Consider the following 12,564-nt stretch of genomic DNA (forward strand, 5'->3'; position numbering starts at 1 on the left):
GCTCTGAGAAGCCTTCCAATTCCATCTTCTTCTTCCTGTCTACCTCTGCAAGTGGCCACCCATTTCTCTAAGCTGCCAGAGCCCTGTGCCCTTTTCTGTGTCACTGAGCACTATATAACTGGTGCCATAAAAATGTATACTCAGGGTTCATTTTTCATGCGAGGACATGAGCTTCTAGAAGGCACAGACCATAGCTATTATCTTTCGCCCTATCTCTTGGCCCAGGTTGATTTATTCAGTGCTCAGGAAATAAAGACTGCTGAATGAATGGTTTATCAGTTGCAACTCCTATGTCTCAGTGTAGTGATTTTGGGGACTATGTGGGATTCTTTGCAAATGAAGTGTCACGGGCAATGAGATGTGGTGGGCTGTGAAAAGTGATTTGGCCCCTTTGAAACATCCAGTAAGATATTTTAGACAGTGGTTTTGAACTCACTCAGTTCAGTCATTCAGAGTAAAGTACAACTATTGATTTGTATTAGTTCCTGTTGATACTTAAATGGCAGAGGGATATACTAAGGAAACAAAAGGAGAGGCTTGCTCATATCCTGAATTGAAGCTGTCAAAGTACCCAATGTTGTTGAATGCTGTCAGAGAACAGACTGAAAGAAAAACAACTATATCTCAAACGCCCAGTGACTGAATGGGTAGAGAGGTTTCATTGTGTTGGTCATAAATAGCTTTCACAAAGTTAGAGTGCTTACTTGAACCCTACTTGAACTAGCTGGATGCTGGTGCATTCACTACTCAGAGAATTTCTTAAAGGCTTTGGGTTGCTCCCACTTCTTGTCATGGAATGAGCCAATTTTTATGTCTGTTTATTACTCTGCAGCCCAGCTGGACCCCAGAAGGATGGGGCTGTTGTGATCATGGAAAGTAACACAAATGCACAGACACCAAAATGAAGCCAAAGATCTTCTGGAGGCTTAGATAAACATTTAGTCTCATAAATAAATACATTATCAGACCACACAAAGCACTTCCTACCCTGTCTCTTCCTCAGAAGTCACACTCAAAATAGTCTCTTTAATTCATCCAGGTTCAAACAAGGTATTTATTAATTACCTACTGGGTAACTAGTCCCAAGCCACATGTTTTTCCAAGAAACACAGTGGCAGAAGACATGGTCCCTTGCTTCTTTTGCTGATTTGGAATCGTAGGTATAGAGGCAAAATGCACAAATTCAAATCGATTGGTAACAAATGCAAGCCAGGATGAATACTACCTTGCGATACATTGGGAAATTGATTGCAAGGTAAGATGTCTGGGTCCCAGGGATGCTACCAACATGCTGGATGGCTGTTTATTCTTTCATTCATTTGATAAAAAAATAAAATAAATAACAGGTACTTACTATGGATCAGGTACTGAGGATACCTTGAACACTCACTGAATCCATTTATTCATTTACTTATTCAACAAGCAGTTAATGATTATATAATAGATGAGGCATTTTGCTAGGTGCTGGAGAAGGGGGGAAGATACAGTCCCTGCCCTCTGGGGTCAGGCTCCTCATCGGTACAGCGGTGTGTGTTTGGGTGAGGAAGGGTGGTGGATTCTTTGGTCTACAATGTCCTTTCTGCCAAGGATATGCTAAGCGGTGGACTGGAAGATTTTGTGGTTCATTTGCTAAGTGTCAAGTCAAGAAGATGAATGGTCACTTGTAAAAATGGAATAAACCACTGGACTTTGAATTGCAGACGTTTGGATGGGAATCCCCTGAGAGCCTCAAAGCACAGCACTAACGTCCCTATGTGTTCCTTTAAGAAAGCAAGTCAATCCTGTTCATCCCCTTGTACATATACATTTCTTTATATTTTACAAGGCACTTCCATGTGGACAGTTTTATTTGCTCCACATAACAATCTTATGAAGTCACGGGTTTAACATCCTTTTTTTAAAGATAAAGAAACTGAGGCTTCAAGTGGTTGAATTTATTTACAAAGGTCTCTCAATAGAGCAGGGGCCAGAGCCTAGGTCTCTGACCTCCTATTCTGGTGCTTCTCAAATAACAACAGTATTTATTCATTTGGTATGAGTCCTTCGAGGGCCAGTTATGGCCCAGGCATTTGGCAAAGCCTGGGGAAGTCATGAAGAACCAGCCAGTAATCTCAACAATTTTACAATTGGTTTTCCTCTAATTCTTGCTCAAAATTAACAGGAACTCATACTGCTTTGTAGCTTATAGTGTAATTTTACATGCCATTTAAAGTACAGCCTAGTAAGATGAAAACAGAGAGGGAGGGAAGCCATAAGAGACACTTAATTCTAAGAAACAAACTGAGGGTTGCTGGAGGGGAGAGGGGCAGAGGGATGGGGTAACTGGGAGATGGGCATTAAGGAGGGCACTTGATGGAATGAGCACCGGGTATTATATGCAACGGATGAATGACTAAATTCTATCCATGAAACTAATCATACACTATATGTTAACTAAATAGAAATTAAATAAATAATTTAAAAAATATAGGCTGCTAAACCATTAAGCTCCTTTTGGTCAAGTGCCAGGTAGGATAAACAACACCCGATAAAGGATTGTCATATCTTCATATCAATTCAATTGATATTGGCAGCGATGTTTATAACATTATTCCTACTCACTGGCAATGAAGTGTAGATTCTGAGAGACCTAAAGTTATACACGAGGTTAATAGAAAATGTAGAATTTAATCCTAAATAATTTGTCAACCAGCACTTTCTTATATCCATTCCTTAAACAATACTTCATCCTACTGTGCCATATATAGAGGCTAGGAAAGTGCTTTACCTAGAGTAGCAACTCAATCAGTCATCATAGAATAAATAGATTAGACATGGATTAATTTCACCTATGAAGGGGTAACACACTCACCTCCTAACATCTAACTGTCATAAAGTTTAAGACACAGCTTTCCTTGTAGACAGAGTTCCACAAGAGGCTGAGATAGGGGGCAAGAGTGAGTAGAGAGGAAACAGGGAAAGATGAAGGAATTTTACAGAAAGACCAAAGGTTTTGGGGTTAGATCAACCTGGGTTGAATCTTAGCATTGCCACTTGTTTCAGACAAGCATTTTAGCTGTCAGGTCTTATGGGTGGTTAGGAGGATTAAGGGCAATAATATACAGTGAGCATTTAGCACAGTGCCTTGTCTACAATAGATAATAAATGCTAGTTCATCACTCTAATGAGAACTGTAGGCACAAATACAAGGCATAGCGTAATATTTGTGTGTGGGTGTGTGGGGGGGGGCTTTGAGGAGGATGAAGTATCATAGGGAGGGATGAAGTTGAAAGAGTAATATGGGACCATATCTTAAAGAGCTATTAAAGCCATTCTAAGGGTTTAGGATCTATTCTTTTGCTACAGGCAGCTTATAACCATTTGGGTCTTTTATAAACATATTGTGGGGATAGGCAGGGAAGAGCGTCTAAGTAGAAAGATGTTGGAAAGCTTCATGAAACTGGAGTACCATTTACAAAGGTACTTTCCCCCTGATTTGCCTTTAGTAACAGCTGATGGCAAAAGTGTAATGAACAAACCTGAACCACTCCACTCTGAGTTTCTTTAAGACACAAATCTTTAAAAAAAAAAAAAAAAAAAAAAAAAAGACACAAATCTTTATCCACTGCATGGCTGGAAAAGGATGTGTGTGTGTGTGTATGTGTGTGTGTGTATATATATATATATATATATATATATATGTCTTATGATGGATTAGCCTTTTTGGACTGTGGCCACACCATAGAGGGCTTTCTAATCTATTTTGAGTTCTAATTGATTACAGCATTTGGAAAAATGTACAGCAAATTGCTCCGTTAATCAAGGTAAATCAAGCTGATGTCATAGATGCTAAATATATGCCTTGCAGTAATACTATTTACATGGCTGGAACTAAGGCTGCTGTCAGGATTTCCACTTGACAGCTCTGCCTTCCCAGGAGGAGCTCATGGCTTATCTCTGAAAGTACTCAGTGGTCCATTTCCGAGGCTGGGTTCCCAGGTCCTTCTTTCCACATCTAAGGAAAGGGTCTTAGGAGAGGATGGGACTGCCTTCTTATGCAAAAACTCAAAGGCAGTGGGAAGGAGGCCACGCCACAAAGGCTAGGAGGACAGGGAAGGAGATATCACAGGCAGATGATTTCATGATCCAGAAGGACCCTGGCAGGCCACGTCCCTTGGCTGCTGAGGGAATTGAGGGATGGCAGAGAACTTTGCTGAGATACAGTAGATCACAGTGTGGAAGGATGTTTACAGACCATCTGGTCCTCCTGACCAAAGCCCTGCAACATGGTGACAAAAAAAGGAGTTTATCAGAGATCACACAGCAAGTTAGTTTCGGAGCAAACATTAAACATTCAGTGCTCTGACTCTTCATGCAGTGCTCTCTCTGAATAATAGAAAACATTACTATGTTCTTTTTATTCTCTTTTCCTTCTTTTTCTCATCACCTTCCCAACAATATTCATCATTATTCCTGATGCTGTGTGCCAGGCTGTGTTACAAGCGCTCAATGTTATTACAACCATGTGAGGTTAATGCTACTTTTATTCTCATTTTAAAAATGAAGAATGGAGACTAAAATAAGTGAGAAAACTTAATTGAGGAAACTCTGCTAATGAGTAGCCATTACAGGGATTCACATTTGAAAATGTCTAACTCACATGCCTGTGCACTTAATCATCCGGCTAAACATCATCAAGTTTCCATCATGCTTGTGTACCTTTTCCAGCACAATCTCTTAATACGATGCTACTATTTGTTTCATGCACAATATTTCAAAACTTCACAATGATGCCAAGAGGCAGAGATGACCACTGTCCTGCAAGATGAGGTGAAGTAATTTGTTGAAAGCTACACACCTAGAAGGTTTTAGAACCAGCCAAAGACCTCATGGATATTTCTGGGAGTTTGAGAATGAAGATAAGAGGTAGAATTAAAACTCAGCCAGGTCCCTAAATCCTGTATACTGATCTTGACCAAGTTCCTTTTCCTGTCTGGGTCCCAGTTAACATGTTTGCACCATGAAGATACTGACGCTCTTCGCGTGCTCTGCTATTCTGAGATCAACAGCAACAGTAAGAAAGCAGAGGGAGAAAGAAATCAGAGAATACACATGCATATCTTCTAAGATTACAAAAGATGACCAAAAGAAAAGGATTTGGGGTGAAAAAGGGGGATCAGAAAATTTATCCTCAGGTCAGTTTTGGAAGGTCATCCATGGCCTGGGCGGTGCCCCATCAGGACTAGATCAAAAGTGTTGCAATCAGCTGTTTGTGTACAGATGCTGGCCTCCAGATCCCACATGGGAACATCTGTTGGGGACAACCACTTGACAAATAAGCAGGCAATTAGGTAGCAGATCCATCTGTGCCAAGGACATGGGACCACCAGCAGCGGGAGGCTGCGGCAGGGGGAGGGCCATGCTGGGAAGGATGCTCTTATGTTCATATGAGAATCAGACTACTGAAGGCAGGAGAAGAAAGATAGGATCAGGGTTGGAATTCAGCAGAGAAGATCGTTTGCTTCTTGTTTTGCAACATGGCTTCATGATTCTCAGGCCTGGCTCTACATTATAATCACCTGAAGATTTTTAAATCACCTGATGCCCAGGTTATGCTCCAAAACAATTCAATCAGATTACTTTGCATAAGCAACAGTGTTCCTAAGGTTATCCCGATGTGCAGCTAGGACTGAGAAAAACAATAGTCTGATAGTCTCCAAACCTAACCAGTAAGGTTGGTGACACAAAGACAGTGGTCTACATAAAGCCATCAGTTTTATTCTGCTGTGCTTCTCTTTGGGCTATGTGTTTTGAGTTTATAAAATCCTCATTTTGGTGGTCAAGGACTCAAGCAAAATCCATCTACCCTGTGAAACAAATACCTACTACTTTTACCTCTGCTACTAGATGATCTTAAATAAGTTGGTTCTCTCTCCAAGATTCTATTACCTCATCTGTTTTGAAGTTGGGAAGTAAAATGTGATTATGTATACTCAGTGTTTTAAACAAGCCCAGAACACAATAGGTACTTAATAAATGTTGGTTGAACTACAACCTAAGGCACACATGCACAGACACAGACACAAAAATTTGTGCTAGTCAGTCTGGGCATTATTCTTGATACTATTCTTTCCATCAGACATCATAGCCAATCAATTGCCAATCTTGTAGATATTATGCACCCCCCAAAAAAAATTTAAGCCTGTTTCTTTCTCTCCAGTCTCACTACCAGAATTCATACTCTCATCATCTCTCACCTGATCCACTGCAACAGTTGAGATCTAAAAGCTCCATAGCCCCAACCTTGCAGAACTGGATGTGTTCTGTACACCACAGGTAGAGGAATTCACAACAAATATCCTTCCTACTCAAAATCTTTCAGGTATTCCCTACTGTCCACAAGACAAAGACCAAGCTCTTCAGTGTGGTGTGTGAGACTCTCCATGACTGATTCCTGTTGATCTTTCCATATTCACATGTCTATAGAGCTCTCCTCTCCACCTCTCCTCCTCTCACCCACCACAACCAAGTTCATATCCCAATGCTCTCAATCTACTTCTGCTTTCCTTTGCATGCACTTAGATGTTCTATACACCAGACCCTTTTCTTGCGCTGTTTACTCACCTCAGAATACCTTTTTGACCTTCATCTTTCACCTAGCTAACATCCATCTATTTCCTAAGTTCATCTCAGATGGTACCTTCTTCAGGAAGCCTTCCCTGAATCCCTTTGCCCTGGTTTACATTAGGTGCTGTACCTTGCATCTTCCTCTATCATAACATTTCACATTTTGCTGGAATTTTCCAACACATTTCTGTATCTCAGCCAGTAGACTATCAGTTCTATGATGAAGGCCTTCTCTGGTCCTCTACTATATATAGTTAGGATATAGATGATATAGATGCTACTTTGACCCATAGTAGATGCACAATCATTTATACAACTTCAGCCCAGTGAACCTGAGATACTGTAGTGAGTTTTGTTCCCTAGGAAGAAGTTCTGTGCTCTTTCATAGCTTCTCTTATGCTTACCCATAGGGGAAGGCCATAACTGGGAGATATGAGTTCAAATTCTGTTGGTTAGTCAGTTCCTAACTGAGGCCAATGTCCTGAAGGCAGTCCTCTGGGAATCTTTTGCAGACAGGAATGGAGCCATGCAGGAATAGATCTCAGCCTTATTTCTTTCCTCTGAACCAAACTGGCTCTGAGTAATGCCTTTGCGATCCTGACCACATCCTCTTTTTCTACTGCCAAAAAAAAAAAAAAAAAAAGGAGCTAGAGATAAACCATAGCTCAAGCTCCAAGACTTCAGGGAAGGTGACTCGCTTGCTGGGTCAGGGCCATATTTTAGGAAGGCTCCTTCAACTCCCTTGGGCCTTAGATTAGACTGCGTCCTTCCAGTCTTATAAAAAATGGGCTGTCAACAGCAAGTCAGAAAATATTAATGAGGTGGGCAAGAGATGCCCCCCAAAGGGGGAGGATTGCAGAAATTGCTGAGAAAACATTCAGAGGGATGATATTTCTAAAAATTTGCCCTCTACTTCTAGTGACTTTCATACAAAGTTATTGCTGATTCTCCCAACTGCATTGGAAATACTTAGATTCTATATTTGATTTCAAAAAAATTAAGCATGATTTGAATTGGAAGGGATATTAGAGATAATCTGGGCCAATCCCAGAGCTTTTGTTTTTCCAAAGGAAAGTAGGGGATTTTGTTTTCCTGGCTTCCCAACATTTAATGTCCTCTTGTTAACCAGGTTCTATTTTCCTCTGGAGGGTCTATAGTAGACAGAATTGGAAGATGTCCCCTAAGACTCCTGCTCTCGCATACATTCCCCGGGTAGAGAACCAGTGGAATATAACGGTATATCACTCTTATAATCAGATTAGCATCAGTCAACTTTGAGTTGATCAAAATGGAGATTATCCTGGGTATGCCTGGTCTAACCAGGTGGGCCATGTGCCAGAATGGAAAGTGTCAGAGAGACCCTCCCGCTGACCTTGAGGATAAAGACACCTGCCATATGTGAGAGGATAGGACCATGTGGCAAGGGCTGCAAATGGCCTCTGAGAGGTGAGAGAGATCCCTGGCTAGGATCCAGCAAGCCAATAGGGACTTTGGTCGTACAACCGGAGGGAACTGAATTCTGCCAACAACCACATAATCTTGGAAGAGGACTGTGGGCCTCAGGTGACATCACAGTCCTGGCTGACACCTTGATTTCAGCGGGCTGAGGCCCTGGGCAGAGAAGGTAGTTAGGCCATGCCTAGACTTCTGACATATACAAACTATGAAATAATAAATTATGTTGGCTTAGCTGTTAGATTTGTGGTGATTGGCTATGTAGCAATAGACACTAATACAGGGTCCATTTCCTTCCTGTTGGTTATATGAATAGGACCATCTCACCTGCATCTTCAGGAAAGGCATGTGTCCCAGGCTTACGCTAAGTACTGTGTTCCATCCTCCAGTCCACAGTGATTGGCTCAAGATAGGCATGTGAGCCAAATTGTGCCTATGAGAATCAGGCTTACGGCTTTGGTTGGCTTTGTTTAGGAAACAAAAGTGCTCTTTTTTCACTGAAATTGAAGCTGAGGGCATTTAGCTCTGGAGCTGATGTCAACCATATTGCCACCATGTGGAGTTTGGGAATGAAGCCAACATTGAGAAGAACAGATTTCAGCAATGGAGAAAAACAGATTTTTTAATGTATTTGAGTCCTGCCTGGATCAAGCTGAGCCTAAGAGAGAGATTACCTATGGAGGTTTCAATGGCCTGAACCTGTAACTTCCACATTTAACCTAAGATGATTTGAGACCAGGTTTTTGTCCCATGTAACACAAAATGTCCCATGTATCTGAAATGTGGGACAACTTGTGGCCAGAGAAGGAATATGTGACCCAATCACACAGTTAACAAGTTGCAAATATGACATACAAGAAACCAGATCTCCTGGTGCCCAGTCAAAAGGACTAACCATCGCATTATTGCTATGCTGAGTACCTCCCTGAGAACCACAAATTATTGATTTCCTGGGAAACAAATACAACAGAATGTCAACAACAACAATTATAGTTCAATAAGTGTTTATTATGGGCAAAGCTCTTTGTTATGAAGTCTATATGGTATTTAATTTTACATTTCCATAAACTTTATGAATTTTGTATCTTAATCATCTCTATTTTAAAGATGACAAAAGTGAAGCTCAGAAATGTTTACTAACGTGAGCAAGGAAGGTCACATAGCTAATAAGTAGAGGAGCCAGAATTTAATCCTTATCTGTCTGGCTCCAAAGTCTATTCTCTTAACTATTGTGTTCATTGTTGCTAGGATTAAAGAGAAACAAAACAAACCTAGGGAATGTTTCTTTATTACTTCAAATTTATTGCAAGAATTTGTCATAAAGGAGTCTTTTTTGATTAATGCAGATCTACAAAGACTGGTTTTTATTCCTCAGCCAATCAGCACTTCCATGCTTGAAGAAATTTTTAATCCCTAACACTGGATAATATTAAGTTGCACATCCCTTATCCTTTCTATATTTTAAAGATTATACAGGAAGTATTTTTGGAAGAATAAAAATTCAATTTGCTATGTAGGAAAAAAAAAAGTCAAACTACCAGTGGGACACTTGTATTCAAATCCCTATTCTGCCCAGAATCCCCTGTATGATCTTGAGCAAATCACCTCTCTCCATTGGCCTGTTTTCTGATCTATAAAATCAAGAAATTTATGTTAAAATGGATTAAAAAGCTTTTGTGTGTAGAAAATGTCTTCCACTATGAAGATATTTTGGTGGGACTCCAAATATTCCATAAAATTTATTGGCTAAAACAACATTTACTTCAGTCTGGATCCCTTGGTGGGGTCCTGGAATATCTCTGAGATGTTTGGGCACTGAAAAGTAACTGCGCCCAAACTATAAAAGTATGGTACATTTATCTGTTAAGATGCTTACAGCATTAAATATGGCATCTTCACTGTTTATTAAAAACACTTCATCAATGTGAAAATAGAGCTACAAAAAAGTAATTAACTTCACCTCACTAAGGAGCCAGGCATAAACACGGGTCCACCTGACACCAGTTTATTTATACACTCCAAGCCAAACTGCTTCCTACCTGACTCCTGCCCCATACCAGTTTCTTGAGTTTTAATTTTTATATATTCTTGTAAGTCATATGAAGTATTTTATGGATCAAGACAAACACCAAGTCAAAATGAGGTAAACTATTTTGGTTTCCTGAGACAACAAGGCACAACACTGCCTAATGAGATAATGGAAGAATTGGTTACCCTTAAAACAATCTTTCTTGGCTTCCTTTTTCCTTGTGCATGATAAAGGCACCTTTTCTTTTTTTAAAGAAATAAACTTCATCTTTAAAAACAATTTCAGATTTACAACAAAACGATACAAAGACAGAACAGAGAGTTCCTGTATACCCATAACCAGTGTCCCCTATTATTAACTACTTACACTTAGTGTGGTATTTTGCTGTAAATAATGAACCTATATTGATACATTATTATTAAATAAAGCCCATACTTTATTCACATTGCCTTAGTTTTTACCTAATGTCTTTATTCTGTTATAGTATCTCATCCAGGATACTATATACATTTCATCATCATGTCTTCTTAGGTTCTTCTAGGCTGTGACCATTTCTCAGACTTTCCTCATTTTTGATAACCTTGACAATTTTAATGAGAACTGGTCAAGTATCTTGTAGAATGTCCCTAAACTGGGATTTGCCTGATGCTTTTCTCATGACTAGACTGGAGTATGGGTTTTGAGGAAGTAAAATGCCATTCTTGTCACATCCCATTAAGGATAGATAGGGTCAACATGCCATATTGCTATTGGTGTTGATCTTGATTATCTGGCTCAGCTACAACAGTATCTTTTAGAACCTACCTTCCCTTCTCTATCTGGACTCTATTTGAACATTGCTTCTCTATCAAACTATCCTAGATGACTGGGATATGTGATCTTAGGCCAGGATTCTATGGCAGTCTGGTCACTAGGGGTAATTTCTGGGGCATGTAAGTAAAGAGGTTTTATGACTTTCCTGACAGTTTTTTTCCATTGTCTCTTTTGCAGTAATACAATTAACCCAAGAGGGTACACTTTGAATCCATTGAATAGCCAATGGTTTTGAGATGGATTATATTAGGTTGTAATGATTTTTTTTTTTCATTTCCAACAGGATAAGGAATCAGGGATTGTGCATGCTGTTTGCGTTTCCCACTCACACTACTAGGGAAAGCAGAGAGGCTTTTTGCCCCTTGTTGTAATACCTTACATTCACACAGGACTTTATCTTTTAAAGAGCTTTTACATATTTAATCTGCACCCCTAAATTTGTTTAATAAATACTTTTTGTGTGATTGAATAAATGGATGAGCAGATATGTACATTCCCAGCTCAATGTAGCACTACAAAGTGGAAATGGTAGTTTAGATTTACATAGAACTGGGTTTGACTCTTACTGAGCTTACAGAGTTTACTGACTGGGATCTTAAGTATGAGAGGTGGTTTTTATGGGCTCTCATATTTATAGGATGGTCAAATGCATCTTGAAGTGAGGGACAGAGTTCAGTGCAACAACTCATGCAGAATAACTGACATTGAGATAATACTCAACGCTTTTGTTATGATGTAGGACTGGAACATTGAACCACAATGTTTGAGTGGAGGTAGTAAATAATGATTACAGTACCCTTTAAAATTTCACACAAATGAATCTCAAGGAGGACTATGATTATTATCATTGCCACTTGACAAAGGAGGGAACTGAGGCTCAGAGAGGTTAAGTAAGTTGCATGAGGGAGGAGGCAGTATTTGAACTCAGCTCTCTAACTCCTGAACCTGTGCAGAAAGCACTAGATTATAATCATGTGCCTTTCTTCTTTTGGGAGGGAACTGCTTTGCTAAAGTAACTGTAGTGCTCTGTTTGGGGACTGCTTTGAGTATGAAGCAGAGCCATCATTTTTAACAATTCAATCTACTATGGTCTAAAATACACCAGATCCCTTTTAGAAAGAGCAGAGAGGAACTAAAAATTCTCTTAAAATGGAGATCACTTTGTTCCTCTGAAGAAAAGCTTACTTTATAGCCATACTGTAGAAATTACTCTAGGGTTTGTTTAACTTTTTTTTCTTCTTCTTTGTTTCTTTCTTTAAGAGAAAGAGTCATAATTGCTAAGATTTATTCAGGAAACTTTTCTCTAGAGGATTCTAAACAATTTTGCAGTGTTTCTTAACCTCCTTAGCCACCCCCTTGGGGTCTCTCCAAATTGCTGTCTCATTAAAGAAGGAGTGCCCTACCCAGGCTTTTGGGGAGAACACATTCAACTATTTCTCAGATGTATCATATATGTAGAGATGGGCGGGAGTGGGGGATCTTCAGGCATTAGATCATCTGGTTTATTCCAACACTGGGAAGTTGTTCCCAGTTGGAGATCTCAAGAGTTGTGAATGGCTGCTAACCTGAGGAACTTCACATCTGTTACTTGAGCCCAGTTCTTGAGCAGCAAGACCTACTGATGGAACAGGTATTGCTTTGGGTTTGGATTTTGGGGCTTG

The 12,564-nt window shown here is 39.9% G+C and overlaps 2 long non-coding RNA genes across 3 annotated transcripts in view; one reads left to right on the forward strand and one right to left on the reverse strand.

The window, feature by feature from the left end:
• Positions 1 to 12,564, reverse strand: part of LOC144321803 (uncharacterized) — a 112,688-nt gene that overhangs the window by 5,447 nt on the left and 94,677 nt on the right. The gene's annotated exons all lie outside the window — the stretch shown is intronic.
• Positions 12,307 to 12,564, forward strand: part of LOC144321802 (uncharacterized) — a 151,552-nt gene continuing 151,294 nt past the window's right edge. For both annotated transcript variants that reach the window (XR_013387318.1, XR_013387319.1), the window contains exon 1: positions 12,307 to 12,533. This is a non-coding gene — a long non-coding RNA (uncharacterized LOC144321802). The remainder of the gene's footprint in view (positions 12,534 to 12,564) is intronic.

Source organism: Canis aureus, chromosome 10, assembly GCF_053574225.1.
Source record: "Canis aureus isolate CA01 chromosome 10, VMU_Caureus_v.1.0, whole genome shotgun sequence".
NCBI classification, from domain to species: domain Eukaryota; kingdom Metazoa; phylum Chordata; class Mammalia; order Carnivora; family Canidae; genus Canis; species Canis aureus.